General features: G+C 38.8%; 1 protein-coding gene across 4 annotated transcripts in view; it reads right to left on the bottom strand.

The window, feature by feature from the left end:
• Nucleotides 1-23,383, bottom strand: part of macrod1 (mono-ADP ribosylhydrolase 1) — a 255,308-nt gene that overhangs the window by 129,165 nt on the left and 102,760 nt on the right. The window lies entirely within an intron of this gene.

Here is a 23,383-nt window from a genome sequence, read left to right as displayed (position 1 = left end):
GACCCCAGATAAATTATCAATGATGCCATAAAATGCTGCTGTTCTCTGTGCAGAAAGATCGCCTCTGAGCCCTGCAGGGAAACAAAGGCATCAAAGCAACCAAAATACTCATAAGTATGCACAATCATGACGAGAAGAGACACAGACGCACACATACGGGCACAAACAAATCAGACACAATCAGACGCACAGATGAGGGCTGAATTTGTGCACATGCATTCATCTTACTTTCCGGCGGTCATACAAAAACACACACTAGAGGCAGAGTTTGGGTCGCCATGGCAACGACAAAGCCCAAAGGTTTGTTACTGAAACCTAGTTAATTATAAAGAGAGAGTGAGACGAGAGAGTAATGTAGATACTCATGGGAAAGTGTTTCACCATCTGTTAAAGCCCACATGTGCCCTCTGCTAAGGTGCACCAAGTGTAACTGTACGTGAGCGTTAGCCACAAAAAAAACAAGCTCACACAACTCCTCTTCCCCCGTGGCGCCGGATACGACGAGACTAACAGTTTCTTTTTTCTTATTAGTATTGGACAGCTAATTGGAATAGCTAATACCAAGCAGCTAAATAAAGCGTGTTCGCATCTGCTGCTGAGATGCACCAATTATCAGAGCAGGGGAAGGGATCAGGATGATACAACGACATACAGAGAGGGAGGGGGGAGGAGGAGGCCGTCAGGAGTCAGGGGGGACGGAGGGAGGGAGGAAAAGAGGGAGGGCTGACGGAGAGTGAGTAAGACAGACGGAGACAAAGTGAAAGCGAGTTGAGAGTGGGAGAAGGGAGACGCAGGACTAAATTTGCCAGGAACATAAAACAACAAGATGGAGTGTACTTGGGCTTTCTAGGGAGGTAAGTGATCGCACCGAGGGAGGAAAAATGGAGGAGGGAGAGGAATTGAAAGGGCCTCATTCACCTAAGGGTGACAGAAGTGGGTGGGGCAATTTAATGGGGGGTCTGGGGGTCCTACCCCTGAAAAATTTCAACAAGGTAGATGTCATCTCCTGCAGTTTGATGGAATTTTAACAAGTTTTGATAATTTTTTTGACATTGAGACACTTTTATGATCAGTGATGAAGATGGAGTGACTATTAAAGTCCCTGTAAAGTAATTTTAAAAATCTGTATGTTAGGTTTGTTTTATGACAGGCCACTGTGTTATGAATCACCAGGCCAAATTTCAGTTGTGAAAAACCTTCTTAAGTTTTTAAAATTAAAATTTAGAGTCATGAAAAATGAGGCAGTAACATCCGCTCTAGGATAGTGTGGGCATGTTGGTTGAATGTGCCGAAGCCACGCCCACTAACGAGAAATAAGCTCTTCTAAATTAAAAAAAATGCTACAATCTTACCAGAGGACTTATCTGTCTGCTCTACTGGGTGTTACAGCTCCTTCTGAGCCACCTTAAAAGTCTGAGTTTCATTTTTTATTCTGTATTCAACACTGGGTCAAGTTTCTCTCCTGTTTGAGGGGTTTTTGTTGTCAAGTTGCTATGGACAACACTCTATTCCATTATGTTGCCCTTCAATTTTGATTACCATTGGAGGTAGGGCTGGGCAATTATGGTAACAATCAAAATCGATTGATGAACCCCTGTAAACTGTTTGTGCTGTGAATATATGCACAATTTTAAAATAAATAACTGAATGGAACATGCAATTTATTAACAATTTATGGTTATATATTAAAACAACTGAAAACAAAACACACATCAGCTGGAATGAAATTGTTCTGTTGAAAAAAGTCAAATTTGACGAGAAATGCAGGAATAAAAAACTTGTATTTCTTGCTAACAAAATGACTATTTTTTTACTATTGTATAAAAAGTAGAAAAGGGTGTGGTGGATAGTAAAGAGAGGATTAAAAGGGGAAAAGTTGAAATAATTGCTATGGCAGGTTTACGTTGGTTAAAGACTCTAAATGTCAGTTTTGATTATTTTTTGGTAAATTTCCCAGCCCTAATTGGAGGCTTTTATTGTGACAGACTTGGCAGGAATAGAACGTGTCTATCCACTTCACTAAACTTTAGCATTGTGACACTAGCAGACAGGGGGATTGAAATGTTGCTGCTTTGAGAGAGACAAAGCCACAGACTGCTTCTTTTACTAATCCCGGACTTAAGAACAAGTAGATAAATAAACTTAGAACAAAAAGTAAGGAAATTTGTGTTTGGTGCATTATTTCTTTGTTTTAATAATACTTTTTGGTAATACATTTTATACCATAGGAAAGCCTGTTTATTACCCTTTTAAATGATGCCACATTTGTAAGGATCATGCATTTGTGGGATAAGCAGCAGAGCTGAATATGTGTGTTGTGCCCATGAAAAATTTGCCAAATCTTCTCTGCCAATGCCAAACAGCTTATTCTGCCATTGACTTTTGTTTGATGTTTGGTGGATTGGATGATTGAAGTTTAAAGAAACAAGACATGTTGACAATTTAACAATTTATTTATTTAACAAACAGGAGCCTCAGTAGCGTGTAGAAGAACTATACACAGCCACAACAGCCTGGCACCTCCTCCTCATGCTGGTCACACACTGCTGTGGGATGGTTTCCCATTCTTCAACCAGCATTTGTCACAAGTCAGCCAATGTGGTTGTGTTGGTCACTCTGGCACGAACAGCACGCCCAAGCTGATCCCATAAGTGTTCAATGGGGTTGAGGTCAGGACTGCTGGCAGGACATTCCATCCCCTCCACTCCCAAATTCTGGAGGTAGTCTCTGATAAACCCGCTCTGTAGGGGTGAGTTTTGTCATCTTGGAGGATAGAGTTCTTGTTGACAGGGTGAGAAAACGGTATCCTTGGGGTGTTGTCTTCTTGGGACACTCACCTGTCTCTGACATCCCCCGTTATATGGAACCTGCCCTCAGTTTGGAGATGGTACTAGGGTTCACTCCAAACAATGCCAATGGTTTTGTGGAACACCAACTTGAAGTTGCCTAACCAACAGGCCCTATCCAGATCAGTCAAACGTGGCATGCCGATTCTTGAAGGAGACATCTACTGACCACTGTAGCAGGGCCCGTGCTCACAGGTGCTGCCAATCAGGTGCCTGATTGGCAGCACCTGGGGGTAGCAGAAGCCCAGAAAAGAGTCAATAGCAACAGCAAAATAAGCTGTTTGGCACTGGCAGAGAAGATATGGCAAATTTTTCATGGGTGCAACCCACATACTCAGCTCTGCTGCTCATCCCAAAAATGCATGTTCCTTACAAATGTGACACCATATAAAAGGGTAATAAACAGGCTTTCCAGTGGTATAAGATTTATTACCAAGAAGCATTGTTACAACAAAGAAATAGTCTACCAAACATAAATTCCCTTACTTTTTGTTCTAAGTTTAGATACAGATAATAAAGAAATGGACTTGAGCTTGTATAGCACTTGTCTAGTCATCTGAGGCCTGAAAGCACTTTTACACCACAGGTCACACCTACCCATTCAGTCCACATTCACACACTGTTGTAAGAGGGTGAACTGACCACCAACATTAGCTAATCGGCCACAGTCACAGTTGGCTCAGTAGGTAGATAAACTGATCTGAATTGGTTAACAGATCACTACGTCAAAGGTCCAAGTCCAAGTGGCTCAGTCTTTAATCCCACGACTCCTGTTGGCCTTCTACAACAAGTAACACACGCAAAAGCTTCTTGCTAGGTAGCAAGGTGTGTTACCTGGTGCATCGCCGAAGTATCTCACAGCTACACTTCTCTCCCTCAGAAATCACGACATTTGGACTTCATCTAAAGAAAGGATAACTTTGGAAATGTCTGCCCAACTGTACACTGGAGAAAAGTGATAAAGTAGAACAGCAGCACATAAATCTCACCTGTTGAGACAGTGGAGCTAATACTTAGCTACAATGCTAATAATAGCAAGTAGCACAAAAAGACACAAATATTAAACACTTTTCTCAGCCAAAACTTGAGGAAATCTTGAGTTATTGTGGTATCCACATAAAGTTTTCAGCATGAACCTTACCTACCTATAAACTACACTAGCGCTAGCCTGTAGCGCTCAGGTTAGTACTTGAGAAGAGTCTACAACCTAGTTTTGTCTCTGATCGGCCTATAGTGAAAGTGACTGACAGTACCTTTGTTCAGTACGTATGAGAGGTTTCCCAGAGGAATGTGAAATAAATCCATGCAATGGATATATGAAACATATTTAAGTCATGCATATTACTTAATTCTATAGAATTGTGGCTATAAATGCAGTAAGTAAAATCTAAAATTATATCTTGTCGTGCCATTCTTAATCTCGTATATCTGAGTGCAAAACTGATCAGCTCATCATGTCAAATCAGATTTTGTTCTTAGCGACGGACAAATCACAGATAAGAAAACTTTGATTAATGTCTGAATCTTCACAGAAACCATTTAGGAAGCTTTTAAGACCAAATTTCTTCTCTGGAACAGTTGGTGAATGAGGCCCAGAGAGAAGGAAAGGGGAAATGGAAAGATTGATGCCTTAAATCATCAGGACTGAGCAGGAAGAGGAGGAAGAAGTTGGCTGGTGGAGCTCATTTGTTGTTTGGCTGAGAGTTAGAGGTGTATCCACCCGTGTGTATTTGAATGTGTCCGTGTGTTTGCTTCAATGCATGGAGTAATGATGATGATGATGAAAACAGGCTAAAACTTCCTCTGCGTGTTAAACCAGCCTTCTATCTTTGCTTCCTTTGGCCCGGCGTATATTTTTCTCTCTGGTTGCCCTCTCTCCCCTCTTGAATTCCCTAAGGCCACAGAGCAACCTGTTTGTGTATTCCTCCCTCAGCTCCTCCTCTCCTCATCCTTCCTCCTCTGCGCACTTGTCCTAACCACCATTATACCTCTTCGGGTCATTTAATTTCTAGTGATCATTTAGTTAGGGCACTTGAGAATGTCAATCAATTTGCTGAGGTCCTTGTGGAGAGAAGGCTCAGAGACAATGAAAGACAAATGCAGACATGCTTTCCCTCTTTTGTCTGAGATGAGATTAGAATATGGTTAAATCATCACTTGACTGAAATCTGTTCTTTAACAGAAGATGGTAAAAAGATGTGGCATATGACAGTAGGAAGGATTTATGGGATCAAAAGCATGTTTTTTTCAAAGCTTATTGTGCAAATGGAAATCCCACCCTGTCAACATACACCCCATATGGATCCATATGGTTGCTTATCTGCAGTGAAGCTGAAGTTGATTTAAAGTATACACTTCTGTTAATGTTTCATCAGCTTTCTTCTGCTTTTAATTAACAGAAAAATAGAATCTTAAGTAGTTTTTTTAACACAGAAATTTCAGGACATGCTCCCACTAAAATCCTCACAAGTTGCCTGTTTACATGCGGAGACTTTCCCTGTCTGACATGGGGGATGGGGGTCTCTGGGGACAAGATATGACATAGGAAGAATGACACACAAATTACAGATGAAGTAACAGAGTCTAGATGTAGATATTACTTTGTAAGCTTGATGCTAACCAACAAGGAAATTTCCTTAAATGGGCTGACAGATTTTGCTCATTTAAAATTTCAACTAAATAAATGATTAATAATTTCTTGGATTGCTGTTGAGATAGACTGCTCCTCCAGTTAAAGACGTCAGGCCAGTTTCCCAGCATCTTTGCAGTCTGTGAAGGATAATTTTTGCTCCACTGGTGTACAATGATAGATCAGTGCATTTTAAAGACACTGCCGGTGTAGGTGCCAGATCTGCTCAGGGTCCTGTGTCTGTTAGTGATGCTACACATTGGCTTGGGATGCATCATATTTTACTGGTAGGGGTGGGAAAAAAATCAATACAGCATAGTATCACGATATTTCATCTGGTGATATATCGTATCGTCTCGTCCACCAAGTATCGAATTTTTGAAATGAACTGCAAATATGAACTGAAGTCTATGACAATGGAAAAATAAAATCAGTGAGGTCGGCAGAGGTGACGGTCATAGAGCAGGAGAAAGTTAGTACAACAAACATGGCAGCACCAGGGGAAGGACAGGAACGCAAGCAGGGCACGAATAAGACGGACAAGACACATGAGGTTTGCAAGAAGTGCTACATGAAAATAAAATACTGCAGAAATATGACAAACATGAGGGCAAGACTAATACTAAGTCAGCTAAACAGTTGAAAAAAATGGTATAGACCGCAATAGATGGTATCGCATTACTCACTGTATTGCAAAAATGTTTAAAATCGCAATAATATCGAATCAGCCATTAGTGATTCCCACCCCTAATTACTGGTATGATATCTGTAACATAGAAAAAGTGAATTACAGGTCCTGGCAGACATGAAAATTTCTACTGATATTTATTTTGGCTGCAAAAATTTTACTATATCAGCTGTAAAAATTGGCCACACAGACAACTGAGTTAGTAAGTCTTAGGCTGCACCAACATGAAATACATATAGATAAATAATTAAGGTTTTGTTTAAATCAAGCTATTTTAATTAAATATTTTATTTCAAGTTTTTGAAAACTACTTCCAAGCCAATCACAATATTTCACATCATACTGAATGTGATCATTCCAACACACAGCTAATCATATTGTCTAATGTCTGCAGACCGTACATCTCTGATGGCCACTCTCACAGACCATTCACCTGAGACGCCTTCTCTTCCAGAAAGGCTAAAACCCACTAAAACTTCAGATATAAAGTGGGATTTAACTTCTGTTTAGGGTTAAGGTAAGGAGTAGGATACCAAAAGTTAAAAGTTTTAAACTTGACTGCAAAAAAATGAATGAAGACAAGTAAACGGTCTCCTTACAGGAAAAAAAGCCAGTCGTCCATTAAGGCACTCACACAGCAAACGTACCTCATGTAGCTTCACTTACTGCGTATGCTATGTTAGCATAGCTACGTAACTAACATAGTTATGTAGCAAAAGCTAAGTTCACAAAAGGGCTACATAAGCTACATAGGTATGTTAGCTAAGTAGGTATGTTATCTACGTAGCTATGTTTGCTAAAGCTCCCATTGCTTAAGCTAACTTAGCTACATTGACATATTTAGTAACATGAATTACGTAGCTAGCATAGCTACATAACTACTTCTAATACAGGTAAACAATTCAATCCCAGATTAGACCTTTGACCTCTGCTTAATTTATGAAATGTTGCTCAGTCTATAATGTTTGCAATTTGGTTCTTTCATGAATGTAACCGCAAGACTGAATTTATGAATAAAGTTGAATTAGAAAAAACACTTCCATTCTGAAATAGATGGGATCTCAGATGAACAGTCTGTGAGAGTGGCTGTCGGAAAACTTCTGCATTCAATCCAGTATGGTTACTAGAAGCAAATTTAATGGTTATTTAAACAAAAGGTGGTTTAAGCGAAAATATTTGATCCTATAGAACGGTGGTTCTCAACTGGTGGGTCGGGGCCTAAAAGTGGGTCGCAGGGCTGTTTTCAGAAGGCAAAATATCTGATATTGAAGCCCTAGGCAAACATCTATCCATTTACTCTATTTGGCAGGAAAATGAGTAAATTCTGATTGTTTTTTTCAGATCTTCACTTATTTATTTTGTTATCTTGGATGTGTGTTATAATGGTAAAATAGTGAAATAAAATGTCCGCATGCATGTCCTCCCAAAGTGTTAGCCAGTCTCCTTGTTCAGCCTTTTGTTGTGTTCCTCCCAAGGTCTAAAGTTCAGCTTTTTTGTTGAATTAATTCATAATAATCTGAAATTTGGGTCCCTACTTCACATTACAGTAGGTGGTGGGTCCTATGGCCGGACCAGTTGAGAACCACTGCTATAGAAGACGTAAATTCCTAAATTCATCTTGATTCTGGGAGAAACAGTTCATTTGCGATAGAGGTCAACAGCGCCACATTCACAGCGAGGCTTCTGATTAGCTGTTTGTCTTTTGGCTCGACATTTCCATATTCTGTCTGGTAAGGCCGCTAGAAATGAATTTCAAGGCTGTTTTTCCACAAAAGAGAGTTTAGGCTGGAAAATGAAGATATACTGTCTTGTACAAGAGACAAGCAGGAATATTGTCAACTTTATTTTAAGAAAGACAAGGTGGTGGAGTGTCACAGCAACGTCTCTGATTGGTGGAGCCATAAATTCTGCCATGGGCTGCTACATGTGAAGTTAATCAGAAAAAGTGGGCGGTAATGGTTGACCTCTGTGGTGATGACAGATGACACCATATACGTCACAGGGCACCACATCAGCCAATAGGAATTGTCCAACAAAATTAAGTTGCAGTAGACAATTTCAACCCATAGAGGGCAGTCTCTATTTAATTTTTAACATAAAATGCAGAATAAAAACTCTTTTTGCAAAAATGTCAAGATTTGGATCCTACCTGATTAATAGTACTACTAAATTGCCATGTATTAAAGTTTCCATCTGAAAAAAGTGGTCTGAGCATTTAGACACTCTCTCTGATGCACTACAGCCACTGTTTGGAAGTAGGACAGCCAGGCACTAAAAAGCATAACAAGGAAAAATGCATATGTTATTTGATATGAGATAAAAGTTGCATGAACATTCTTAATTTTTTAATGAACAACCATTTGAGTATTAAAAAACTATGATCAATATCTTCTTACAAGCAGTAAGGAGGAAAAAGCAGCTCCACTAGCGTGAAGATGGAAGCAGCCGTGCAATATAAACATCCCTTTTCCTGAATATTTCCTGCTGCACTCACACATCTGATCATCCAAACTTCATGTTGTAGTTTTACTTTGGAATGTTTTCAATCATACATTCCTCTCACCCTGAACTCTCATGAAAATACCAGGAGTTTCATGCATGTGTGAAAACACCTTGACAGTGAAAATGTATTCAAGCTTCCTGGAGTGTTTTTCCCCTCAGTGTGTTTTATAAAAGCCTTTTTATCACCTCAAGGTTGTGACTTACACTCTGCCATGTGAACAAAGAGGAACATTGTTTCATCTTTGAAAACATCATATTTGACTGTGTGACAAAGCTCCTGAAGAATCCATGAGGAAAACTGCGGCTGAGTTTGTGTGGGTTTGATCTGGTTTTGAAAGAGTTTCAGTGACCTGATGATCCTGTCTTAAATCATTAGCTACACGACACATCAGCTCGTGTGTTCACTCCTGGGGAGATGATAAGACACCAGACAGCTGTCAGTCACTCATTTCAAGCTGATGCTGAAAAAATTAACAGGTGTCCAAGAGTTTTTAAAAAATGAGCAGTGATGTGAAACAGGAAGGGTTGATGTATTCACTCTGGATCGTCTTCTGAGGATTCAGACAGAAATACTGCCACCACAGTTCACATAGGTCCTTAACAGAGACTTGAACAGAGACAGACACTTGAGGACCTTTATTGAATGAAAACATAATCAATAACCTTTTTACTGAAACAGCCTGGAAATGAGACTGACTACAGTATGAAGGAAAACATGTTAAAAGTCCATTTTCCTTTTTTGTGGTGACTGTGCTCTACCTTTAAATCATGATGGAGAAATCAATTAAGAAAGTTAATACTGGATCTTCAGTATTTATCTCTAATTTCAGCAACCGTTGAGACTGTGTAGTTAATTAACAACAGGCTTCATTAGGGCTATTTTGGATTTTAAATGTCATTATTACTATTATTAAAAAAAATGTGTTTGATTATTTCTTAATCTGTAATTCCACAGTTTACCTTAATGTTTTCATTAAACTGAAAGGTAAAATATCTATTTTACTGCTTATTTCTTAATTACAGGAGACTGTCAGGTATGATTTAAATATTTTGGCAAAGCCTCAGGATTTTACTAATACAAGGACCGGGTATCGGTGCCGATTAGGACCTAAGTACTCATACTCATACAGCATGGCAGATACTGTACTCTATCGTTGTAAAGCATGACGTTAGCCGCTCATTATGAGAGCATGCAATCTAACATGGAGTCGTCTGCAGTTTGGTGATGTTCTAATAGAAATGAGGATGACAAAAGTAGAGGAGAATGAAAACTATGCACTGATAAATTATCTAGAGGAGGAACTTCTCGTGAAAATTAAACTGACTTTCAAAATAATTTAAAGAACAGTTATAGTATTATTACGTACTCATATTTGTATTTGGTATTGTTGAGTATCCAAACTTAAACGTACTTGGTCTGATCTGGAAAATGTGGAATCAGTGCAACCCTTGGTTTTCAACTTATTTATTCTATTTTTCATATAATAATTCTGACTCAAAAAAACCACGTTTGAAACTACTGGCCCATTATTACCGCCGCCAAGGAGGTTTTGTGATCAGCAGGGTTTGTTAGTTTGTTTGATTGTCAGCAAGATAACTCAGAGAGTTATTGACGGATTTTGATGAAATTTTCTGGAAATGTCAGAAATGGCATAAGGAAGAACTGATTAGATTTAGGGAGTGATCTGGATCACTGTCTGGATCCTGGAAATTTTTAAAGGATTCTGTACTATTGGGAGACAGGGCTAATGGCAGAGGTCTGCGCTCTGCGAGTGCTTTTCTAGTTTCTTGTTGTGAAGAAGATGCAAAAAAAGTGTGAAAGTTTGTGTCCTTGTCGTATTGTTGTTCAGTGAATCTGTTGAACAGTGAGTTTCCTCATTCTTGTGGCGTCAACAGAATTGTTTTTCTCACAAAGCATACAAAGCTATTGCATTTTCTTGTCAGGCCTTTCACAACAGTTTGATCTGGATGTTTCACATTATGAATAACTAGTTAAAGTGCATGTTGTCTGTATGTGCAAACATAGATGTCACAATACAAACCAGTGGCACAAAGACTGCTCACTTGGTACAGTATCTATATATAAAAATATACACATTTACAGTGTTTAAGAAATTTATTAGACCACCCTAACCCTAACCAAAGTAAGGTTTATGCCACAGCTGCCCTAAAATAACAGCATTGCTAATTACCAAAATGATTTTTTATGTTTCTGCAATGGTTAATACACCAATATGTAGAAGATCTTTAACCCAAATAATATTTTTAATGGTAAAATATAATTATTATTGTTATCCATGAATTTTCAAATGTACTGTTTTACAAAAAAACTAAAAAAAAATGTAAAGCACATAAATATTTCTTAATGAATATGTCAAATTATAGTTCTTTACTTGCATTCCTGAACAGAAAAATGAGTTTTAGTGGTTGAATGTTATGCTTGATTCATTTCTGACTTCTCAGAGAAGCCCAGTGAGCCGGCTCAAATTTGGGTGAATTCAGTTTGAAATTCCTCATTCCTGTTCAAAATGGTAAAACGTGGAGAGCTCACTGAAAATGAAAGAGTCAGTATTAAAGCACTTCATGATGCTGGATGGTCTTTGAGACAAATACGACAGGTGGTCTAATAAGTTTGTTAAGCACTGTGTGTATACACACACACACACACACACACCTACACACACACACATATATATATATTTTTATATATATATATATATATATTAGTGCTGTCAGATGATTAAAAAAAGAATCAAGTTAATCACATCACTATGCTGTGATTAACGATTAATCACAGCATTTCTTTAGTTTTAGTAATTTTTAGATTTTTAAACGTTCTTATTATTAAGTGTTTACTTTGTAATTTTAACTTTATGTACAGCACTTTGAAAGCACTTTTTACTAAAAAGTGTATTATTATTATTATTATTGTTATTATTGTTATTGTTATCTTTAAATTAACATTTAAAATACTACCATTTACTTGTATACTTGGTTGAGATAAATTAGTTCAAGTATGATGTTTAAATAAAGTAATATTAAACAAACTAGAGTTCTTAAACTTATTTGTGGTTTGTAAATCAGAGTGTCTTAATTCACCGAGCAATAATATTTATAAACTGCAAACGAGCCCAGCAGACAAACACGTCAGGCACAAAATCACTTCTGCTGTAAAGTGAATGATCAGGTGTGCTGTTACCCAGAGCTAGCTGAAGTTGCTGACTGATGTTCAGTGGTCTCTCGTCAGTGTAATAAATGTAGCTCGGGCCAGCTGCTCCTCTTTAGTTGCCTTTTTAGCTGTCATACAGTTCATGGATTCTTGTGACAGTAGTTCTCGTAGGTGTTCTGTGGTACGGGTCATCTGAGGTGACCTGGATGATGTCTTGAAGCCCCTTGTCGTCAACGATGCTGATGGTCTGCTGTCTCTGATGACCCATTAGCAATCGCAACAGTTAGCTTAGATGTTGTCGTTTTGGGGCCAAATTCAGACAAATCTATAACGCTCTTTATACTGTAATAAACTTCCCGCCACTAGAGGCCGCTGTAGCTTCAGTTCTAAGCTGCTGCCTTCCTGTCTGAGCTTTCCCACGGCACTTCACCGAACGTAAATATGAGAAGCTCAGCAGTAGCTTAGCGGTCAGCATGTAGTAGGAACAGCAATGTATGACAGTTTTTTAAGTAATAAATGAAAATAAAGTGGCATGTAGGCTGTCAAGGGTTAAACTCATGTATAACTACTTAATCATAGTGAAAAGAGGACACACGTCAAAGCACAATACTAATCTGCAAAGAGGAATGAAGGCTGGCGGAGCTAGTGGCTAATGTTAGCCACACTGTATCAGGCACACACACTTGCCGACACAATGACTCTGTCCTTAATATATATATAAACGGCATCATCATTTAAAAACAGTGTTTTACATTTACTCAGGTAGACAACAAATCAACATTTGATGAGCTGGCCCCCCTCTCTCCACCACTAACCTGTGTCATTAGAAATTTTCCTTTGTATTTACTGGTTGTTTAAATGTGTTTTCTTAAAGGGATTGAGCAGCTAATACCCTTTAACCTACTTTTACTTAAGACAATAACTGCCTGCACAGTGCTTTAACACTGATACCATGAGGAATAACTAGACCATAAATTAGAGTCATTTGTTGCAGACGCACTAATAGCTCCTGCAGGAATATAACTGCTACTTTTCATTAAGAAAACTGTGAAGCTAAATCATAAAAATACCAAAATGGTTTAAAAAAGATCCCCTGATTATTACAGAATGCAATTAAATCACTATTTGTGTTTATTAGGGGAACGAAATTGTGAAATAATGTGATGCAATACAGCAAATTCACCATCAGTATAAATAAGAGCATAATAAAAAAGAGATGAACAAACTCTTCACTGCTCCAATCCTGAATAAACCTATTCAAACTTTACAAAGCCTGCGTTTGTTGCAGAAATAATAACCTGCATTGATCTTTGTGTAAGGAGTCTATGCTGATGTGATGGTGACATTTAGAATTGTTTATCCTTAGCAATGAGAAAATTGAGCCAGTTCTATAAATAAATGAGTGAAAATCCGTCAGAATAAGTTCTGCAGATGTTCTGAATATTTGGTGTCTTTCACAGAGAGCTTTTGCAAAGTTTGTCCAAAAGCATCAAGTTCCCAGCCCAGCATACACCTCTGTAAAAAATGTAATGTGTTTTTGTATTTCATGCATTTATTCATGGATTTTGTTCACAGACTGTAAGATATGGACCTAGACTCAGTGTTGGCAAGCATTGATTTGTGAAGAGGTCTTATGAAGCCCATGGCAGTGGCCATATTGAAAATGTTATCTGAAAATAGCTTAAGGTCAAACTACAGCAAAAGGTCTAGAGGTGGAGGTGAGGTGAGCCTTAAACTTCCTGGCAGACAACAATAACAGGTCCACCTGTCAGCTAACTCAGCAACATCCTTCATTATGCACATTGGTTCAGAACTCTTAGCTGTCATAAAATCAAAAGTTATTTAACTTTTATTCAACCAGGAGTATTCCCATTAAGATAAAAAATCTGGTCAGTTTTAGAGCATGATCTCCAATTTCCACCTACAGCAACTGCGCCGCGCCAGCAGATCATACTGCAGAGCACATCGCTCCCTCTCTAGTCTATCAGACCAGTTCCATTGCCCATGCTCCAGTCCGGCAGCAGGGCGTCCCTGGAGCGCCACTCTGCTATGCTTCGTTCAAGATACGCTGCAAGTCTATTTTCAGCACCAGCTGCTGCCAAACCGCGATAATTCCCGTCGATCAGGAAGCTCTAAACATTAAGTGACAAAGGTAGAATATCTGGTTCTTTCAAAATACAACACAATGCATGGACTCTCAATCATAAATCATCAATATATCAACCTTAAATCATCAATATATCAACATTACATCTCATCCCGCAGCTAGAGCAGAGGTTTACAGAGCTACAACAGCACCATTGATGACCAAGCAAACATTAACCTTTTAACATCCTTATGTACTCACCCAACAGCGGAAGCCATATCATGGACATATACCAGAAAGGATGATAAATTAAGCCCAAAAGGTAAAATAGTCTGCTGTTCACATATTATTCCTGCATGAACTCGCAGTTCTTCCGTGGTCGCTGGGCTGTACGCCACGGTGCAGCACTCTAGACTCACTTCCAGTGGGCGAGGTCACTCGCCTTTCGGTCAGAGCAAACCTGCGACGCTTTGGTGCGCGGCGCAGTCGTCCTATGTGGAAATTGCGGTTGATAGAGTCCACATATCACAAACAATAGAACATAACATAAAAAAGTGAGAGCAGCTTTTAGCAGGAAAACCTGAGCATACACCAGTCAGATATTCCCTGATTCCCCTTTATAAATCTCCAAAACTAGTACAACGCTCAAGTTTCAGATCACCACGGCTGTGTACCGCCAAAGATTGTCTGAGTCGATTCAATTGTGATTCACAAGGCCTATTGGATTCATGATTCAATATCATGTAATGTAGGAGTATTGTAATTACTGAACCTCTTTGAAAAGATTGAAAAGATTCTCAAAGAACTAAATGGGGAACTGGTAGCTACAAGGACTCTTCCAACAAGGCACATTATTCATATCAAGGTTTGCTTTAAAAATAGACTCAAAATTAGTAGCATTTCCACTATATTTTACATCCATGAAGCACATCCTGCCTCTTTAGTCCATATTCCTTTTGTCTTTTTAGTTTCTGAATGTAAAATGCAGCCTGCAGAGTTCTGCTGTGTTCGTTTTAAGGCAGAGATAAGTCGCATGTCAAGTTAAATGTCTTGTGGTTTCATAGATAAGAATAAAAAACGGTTCAATTAGAGACTTAAAGTCTTATTTCTTAGTTTGAGACATTAATAAAATAATAACACTGGAGCCTATGCAGTAGTAGCAATAATGGTTATTTCATCACTAAAAATGATTCTTACACTACACATTTTCAGACAGAGTTCATGCAGTGTGTTGCTGTGATGTTCCTCTGTTATAAACTGGGACTGCTTTTACTTCTTCTGTTTCTTCATCAAACACTGCTGCCTTTCTGACTGTGTAATGCAGAACATGTGCTTTAGGCAGACATTTATGCTTGTTGATTAAATGACAAAAATCCAAGCACTAATAAAAAAAAAAAAAAGGAAAAAAAGAAATGTGTATCATGTTATGTAGTAGGTGGTTGCACAGCAGCGGAGCCTCACAGCCAGAAGGTTTCTGGTCCTGGTCAGGGCCTTTCTTTGCAGAGCTTGCATGTTCTCCCATGCATGTGTGGGTCTCTCTGGGTACTCCGGCTTCCTTCCACCACCAAAGACATGCTCGTTAGGATAATTGGTGATTCTAAAACTGGCTGTAGGTGTGAGTGTGAAAGTGCCAGGTTGTTTGTCCTGATTGACTGGAAACCAGTCCAGTTTGTACCCTGCCTCTATCCCAATGACAGCTGGGATAGGCTCCAGCCCCCACCCCCCGTGACCTGGAACGGGATAAGCATTATAGATAATTGATGAATGGATGTTATGTATTATGTTATGTATTTTATAAATGTTTCATTATGTTAACTTGGCCATGCATAATTGGCACAGAGAGGGAGCTGTGAGGCAAAGAAATACAGGAGGTAGAATAAAGAACAATGTACAGAGCGCTAAAGACGGGGCTTTAACAAAACACTCAGGGTTTGAGGCAGCGCTCCTCTTGAACGTAGCACAGACCATCTCATGTGGGTCAGGGACATATAAAGCTGAACTGATTTGCAGTTGCACCACCTGACATTTGCATCTTATTTCAAAATAAACAGGCAACTACTCAGACACATGTTGATACTTTTTTTTCTAGTTAGACAGTGGACACATATATTCTTAAAAATAATAAAGAATTTTATGGTTAAGTTAAATTTGGCCGTTTTACCTTGGCTGTACCATCTGGCATGGAAAGTATACCTGCTCAGTCAATTAACCCACTGAGGTCTATTTAATTGAGTTTCACATAATTTTTTGATTCACCTTTTTAAGGTGCTTGCAAATACCATACCATACCATATACAATACCATAATACCCAAGTATTTCATCTCAAAATGTTCATCTCAGCTTTATGCATCCTGAGGCCCATTCTCTCATGTGGACAAATCGTTTTGGTGCTTGAAATAGGTTTACCAAAGTCTTAGCCTCAGAAAAGTAGTGAAATATTTGAATAAAATAATAGGTACATGCTGAAAACATTTCTAAAATGAAATTTAGTCATATCATTTTTTGCACGTAATTTGTTTCTGTCATTCAGTTTTCACCAAAAATAAGCGTTGTTGTCTTCATCACTACTTGTCAGTATCTGTTCCAGCACTTCTGCAACATTCAGACACTTCACCATCATCAAAGGTCAGCGAGATCTCCTCTCGCTCCTGTCTCTCGCCTTAGCTCTCCTGCAAAAACTGTGATACAGAGGGCCAGACTGTCAATAGGTTGGCAAAAGAAAGATTCGACCAAAGTTTGTATGCGCAACTTGACAGACAAAGGATTCATCCAATGACACACAGTGAGATGTGACGGCATGTGCCCACTGCTCTCTTATTGGCCCTGTAACTCCAGCTGTGAATCACGTAGGATGGCAAGTGAAGGAGGACATAAAAGATGAGATTCTCCCGTTCACAGATGTGTTTGAACCGCATTACTACAGCGTAAAATGACAGATATTAATAAAAACATTGCGAAAACACGCTGGTGATTTAATACGTGATATTTCTTTACCTAAGTGAATATTTTTAGAGCTTTAAGTGATATTTTTTATTCCTTATAAGACATTTTTTGCAGTTTCCTTACCTGAAACACTGGTTGAGCCACCTGATATTTGCTCATTTCAAATTTAACCAGCAAACACTTAGACACATCTTGTTACTTTTGCTCTTTTAAGAAAACTGACAGTTACATATTTAAAATAAAATCATTTGTTTTATCGTAAAATGATTTTTAGTAGTTTTACACTGGTTGTGCCACCTGACAGTGAGCGTGCCTGTCCACCTGTGACTGAAAAGAACTGTTTTAATTATTATTTCTACAAACCATTTCACTCTTCCCTAAGTGTCAGCTGAACTTAAATAAAAGATAAATTATGCTACAGTCTCTTATTAATCACTAATTTAACCCTTTAAATCCTGAAAACACAAATTATAGCCAGAAATTTCTAATTTTGGGGGGGGCGTGAAATGTTTATTTCACTTTCTATGAAATCCAAAAAAAAATCTAAATTTCCATAAAATTTAACACTTATATATGTTTTCTTTCCATCTCATTTGATATATCAGGTGTTTTGGTAACTGATAATCCACTTGAGGGCATTTTTTATCATTTATCAGAATGTATTCATAAGTTTTTTTTAGTCATTTATGATCATTTTAATTAGATAGAGGTATGATAAAAGTATGTATCAAATATGATACAGCAGGATTTGAGAGTTAAACTAAAGTCCCATGATTACGGCTGTCCCACCCTGACATTTAAGAACATGCAAATTCCAAAATAAAGTTTTTATGATGATCTGACTAACTTCATATTGATTGATTTTAATAATATTTGTTTATTGCAAAGATTTCAACCATAAAATCATGCCTACTGCCTAATTTGAATTTTTCACAATTAAAATGTAATTTTCAACAGTGTCAGTAATCGGTTCATTTATTCGTGCCTCCTGAGATTTTTAGGGATTAAAATGCAAAAATATGAAATGAATTATATCTTTCCAATGCACTGAAAATGTATTCAAACCAAATAGGTTTTTACAGAAAATAATTGATCTATGCTATGTCACTGACTCATTGTATTTGTGAGTCAGCCTGGTCTTTAAAAGCTGCAGCTGAACTACTCTCCATCCAGTCACCTGTAGAGATCGGCTGCTTGCACTGCATGAGTTGGAGGTTTTTGCACAGCATGAGGCAGAGACATTCAGCTCGTATTGGCTATGGGCCAGATTTATACAATGAAATAATTGGGCATGGGTTTCAAACCTCGAATCAGTATCTAATGGCTTTTAGAGGCGAGTGCAGGTCAGCTGTTAAGCAGCATGGCAAGTGGGAGCCCAAAAATGGTTGTACAAGGTGCCGCAAAGGAACAAAGAAAGCCTTTATATAAAGAACAATTATATGAATTGATATCAAATTCAAAAATGAGAATCCATGTAAATCAGAAAATTGAATTTTAACCCAGTCCAGAAGAAAACCCTATAGCTCAGGCAAAGACGACCAAGCAAAACACTGACAGCTCTTTCACCAAAGACAGAGCAAGTTTGAGGATTGTCATACATGACGCATCACTAAGAATGAAGGGTACAGGTACTGACAGCTTTAGGAGTCAGTAGAGAACAAAAATAGGAAAGACAGACATGTAGAATGGCCTTACAGAGAAAGATGATCCATCCCTCTGTTGTTTAAGGAAGACCAACCAACTTCTGCAAACAAATCACAATGATGGGTGTGAAAATCCAAATCATAAAGACACTAGCCATTCAGCAAATAACTGCTGTAAAAATGGCCACCTGAAAACAGGATTTATAGGAATTGCTTTACTTTTGCATCCAGCCTTAAGTGATCCTCAAATAACTGGCTTTTAAGTGTGGGTTTCAGCTGCATCATTCTACTTAACCCTAAAACTCTGTTTCTACTATAGAAGGCAACTGACAAAATCCGTTTAGGCTCCAGTTATGTCGAGAGTCCTCTTGTCTCACTCTGGGAGCAACTTTGGTTGTGACAATCAGGGTCTCTTGATTTAATCAGAATTATCGTAGGAAGCAATTTGTGAAAGAGTGCCAGAGGGTTCTGGTAGCAGGGGCACACCTGGAACAGGGGCCCTTAAGGAGCCAGCATAAGCCCCCTATAGATGCTCTATATACGGATGAGCTGTACAAGTTAAACAGTATACATAAGTGTGTGTGATTGGATGGAGTAAGGGTGTGTCAGTGCGATGTGTTCAGGTCTAAAGAGAGCATGTTCTGCCTGGGAAGCTACTTTTAATAATGCTGTGTGAGCAGCACCTAAAGGGCTACGCTGTGGTAACTCTTCTGTGAGAAAACTGCCCAAAGGTAATAAATGCAAATTAATTGTGAGGTATGCCTCTTAGGCAAATAAAAATCATCGGTCACAGAGTCTGAATTAGTGTTGACTCCCAGGCAGAAGCTAAGAACAGACTCTCAACATTTTAAGGAGTGCAGGAGCTTTTTCTTTGACTTCAGGATTATGCTGTTAGTGGCAGAAGGCTTTAAACTGTGTAACACTCATTCACAGAGATTGTTAATCCAGCCTGTATTTTATGGAGTTACCACAGAGAAAAGAAACGTGCTTTTATTTCTGCTTTCGTAGCAGCAGGCCTTTAATAGTCTCCATGTATTTGTGGTGTTGAAAATAATCATTTAATTGGTGCAGATGCATGCATGTGTATTTTCCTCCTGCAGACATGATCATAAAAACTCTAATTCTAGCCTGTTTGTGTTCTTCTTTTCAATGCATTGTGCACCATATTATTTTAAGTGGCGCAGCTTTTCCAAGACGCACCTGACTGTAGACATCAGTAAACGCATGCGTAGTTGACATATCTGTAAGTGCAGTTGACATCTGTAGCATTTCCCCCATCTACTGCTTTCAGCCACAGCTATTGGAAAAGGAACGAGAGCAAGAGATAGATATAGTTTAGAAGAACAAAAAACGCAAGGCAAGGCCTTGCAAGCTGTAAATGTGAGATTTATTCATGAATGATAACATTGGTTGTTTAATAGACCATACAAAAGCTTGGGAAAAGTGCAAGAATTTAAATAACTGGTAAACTTTAAAAGACAATTATAAATCAACTTGGAATTTGCCATTTTACAAGATTGGTTATAATTGTTACTTCTCTGTTTTAAAATGTCAAAAATAATCATGAATGTTGCAGTCCAGTCCAAGAGCCCAGTTTGATAAACTAGAACCCACTGCCTAACAAAAGGCCAACAATATTCCCTAAAAGTTACATTTGTTTGAAGCTGATATAAAAATCCTTTAAACAACACAGGAGGCCATTGGTCACATTTTCTGGTCTAATTTAAAATCCTGACAGAGAAATGTGAATGTTTGATTTCAATATGAAACATCATCTACTGAAAAATGTCTCAGAAAACAGCTTAAACTATAAATTATGAAAAAGGAAAAAGTAGGCTAAACATCTGATTATACAGGTGCATCTCAAAAAATTAGAATATCATGAAAAAGTTCTTCTAGGTCCCAGAGTCTGGAGGAGGAGTGGAGAGGCATGGAATTCATGTTGCTTGAAGTCCAGTGTGAAGTTTCCACAGTCAGTGATGATTGGGGCTGCCATGGCATCTGCTGGTGTTGGTCCACTGTGTTTTCTGGTGTCCACAGTCAACGCAGCCATCTACCAGGACATTTTAGAGCACTTCATGCTTCCTTCTGCTGACAACCTTTATGGAGATGCTGATTTCATTTTCCAGCAGGACTTGGCACCTGCCCACACTGCCAAAGGTACCAAAAGCTGGTTCAATGACCATGGTGTTACTGTGCTTGATTGGCCAGCAAACTGGCCTGACCTGAACCCCATAGAGAATCTATGAGGGATTGTCAAGAGGAAGATGAGAGACACCAGACCCAACAATGCAGACGACCTGAAGGCCGCTATCACAGCAACCTGGGCTTCCATTACACCTGAGCAGTGCCACAGGCTGATTGCCTTCATGCCATGCTGCATTGATGCAGTAATTCATGCAAAAGGAGGCCCAACCAAGTATTGAGTGCATAAAAATCAACATACTTTCAGACACCTGACATTTCTGTGTAAAATATCCTATTTTTATTGATCTTATGTAATATTTTCATTTTTTGAGACACTGAATTTCAGGTTTTCTTATCTGTAAGTCATAATCATCAACATTTCAAGAAATAAAGGCCTGAAATATTTCACTCTATGTGTAACAAGTCTATATAATATATGGGTTTCACTTTCAGAAAAGAGTGACAACAAATATTGAACTTTTTCATGATATTCTAATTTTTTGAGATGCACCTGTACTTTCAAATATTACGCCAATTTTAATCTGCCTATGCTGTTTTATTTCATGCAAACCTCTCGCTTGAAATAAGCACATCATTTAAACATTTTTATTGTAAATATTACTTAGTTGAATTATATCAAGAATATATGTTTTTATACAGAAATTTAAATATACATTAGGAGTGTATCTTTATCAGACTGCTTTGTGTAGTTATATCCCCCTTGTTCCTTGTCCCCATGACATCTAGTATGAAATGTGGGCTCGGCTGCCAGTCCCTTCAGTCAGACTGGGACTTTGTTTAGTAACCTGCAGATCCAGATTATTAGAATGATTTAGAGATTAAAATATGCAAACGTCATCTGTTAAACTTCAAACAGGGTAATATTATTTCTCCTCCTTCTTCTACTGGAGGGGACAAAATGATGAAACTGCCTCCAATAAGGAGCACTAGTAAATTTAGGTAACTTTATTAGCTTTAGATCAATAATTGCATAGTATTAAGGATGATCCCAAGGAATTGTGACATGACATTATGTACTTTAAACAAGATGTAGAGTCCAGTCAGAGCTTAAGCATTTCTCCTTTCTGAAATTCTTATTTCACCAACTAGTCCCTTTTTAAATGTGTGAACTCTTTAATATCCAGGATTCACTTGGCTGGCTCTTCATTTCAGTAAATCTCTGATTCTGTTTTAAGAATTATAATGAACTTATTATCAAAGTAGTCACATCCCTAATGCAGCCAGACAGCGAACATCATGTCTAAAGCCCCGTTGTTAGAGACACACACTACTCTGTCTCGTTATTAGCACCACAGAGAAAAAGGCATCAGGTTGTTTCAGAAAGTGTGACTTTCAGGTTATACTACCATTTAGCAGAATTTTTGATCTAAAATAATTACGCAGCGCTTACTAAACCACCGTTGGTGCTAAGCCACTTAAGTAAGAAAGAAAACAAAGTGGTCTGCACACCAGGAAGCTCCTGTAATAAGTATTTGTGCAGTTTTGAACCAACACTGATATTAAGCCACAGGGAGAAACATTTTTTTGCTGTTATTGTAACTGTACAGGAAACTCCAGCTACAGTGAACCCTCCAGAATAAAAGGAGGATGAATCGCGATGAAGGCGCGCCCCGTGTATGCGGATGGCTTGGGTTCGAATCCGGCCTGAGGCCCTTTACCGCATGTCTCTCCCCTGCTCTCATCCATGTTTCTGACTCTATCCACTGTCCTCCTCTGTCAAATAAAGGCACAAAAACGCCAAAAAATAAAACTTAAAAAAAACTGACACATTTATACCATCTTTCCCAATTTTTGCCAATTTTCCATTGAACTTGTGAAAGCGATATATTAGTTGAAATATTTATCAAACATACCAGTTTACCCAGTGTCAGTAAAAACAGGGTAAAATTAAAGGTATAAGGACTTTAGGACTTTTGACACCATTTTTTTCCAGACATCAAGAAAACTGCTTCACGACCCACTTTTGGGTCCCAACCCACCAGTTGAGAACCACTGCTCTGATGGATCAAACATGGATGGTGTCACTATCAAATCCAATCAAATCGTTGGCCTAATATAATCGATCTGAATCGTGAGACCATCCAGGATTCACAGCTCTAGTGTGCATTACAATTCAAACTGACTCCAACATAGAGAACTGAGCTTTTTCTGCCGAACACAAGAGAACTTCCACTTCCCCTGGAGGATTGAAATCTGCTCATTTTCCATCTGAAGGGCCCCCCAAAACTGGCTGATGCCGGCGGGCCCCAGAGAGCACCGCCACTCCCTGGAGCTTTGTGCGCGTGTCTATGTGAGTGAGTGTGCACCTGTCAGTCTAACGCTCGGTGAGTTGTCGGTAATTGCTGGACCGTGGCGACCTGCTGAACCCTTGTAACAGAGCTCTGAGAGTCACTGTAAAGACCCCACCACCACCACCACCTCCCCACCCACCCACTATCACACACAAACACAGAGACAGAAAACAGTCCCGCGCGCAGCTTCAGCGCGAGATGGAGAAGGGAAGGAGGAGAACGTGCGCTGGAGGCGACACCTGTCAAGCCGTTACTAAACACAGTTGGTTTATTTTAAAAGGCTGAGGCGCCCTGAACACTTTGGGGGATAAAGCGAGGTGGAAATAGCGATTGGTCGCGCCTATCGCCGCTGTTTCCCGCTCAGAAGGAGAAACGGA

This window comes from Cheilinus undulatus, linkage group 10, assembly GCF_018320785.1.
Source record: "Cheilinus undulatus linkage group 10, ASM1832078v1, whole genome shotgun sequence".
NCBI classification, from domain to species: Eukaryota; Metazoa; Chordata; class Actinopteri; order Labriformes; family Labridae; genus Cheilinus; species Cheilinus undulatus.
The sequence above is the reverse complement of the archived record's forward strand: the minus strand, read 5'-3'. Positions and strand labels throughout refer to the sequence as shown.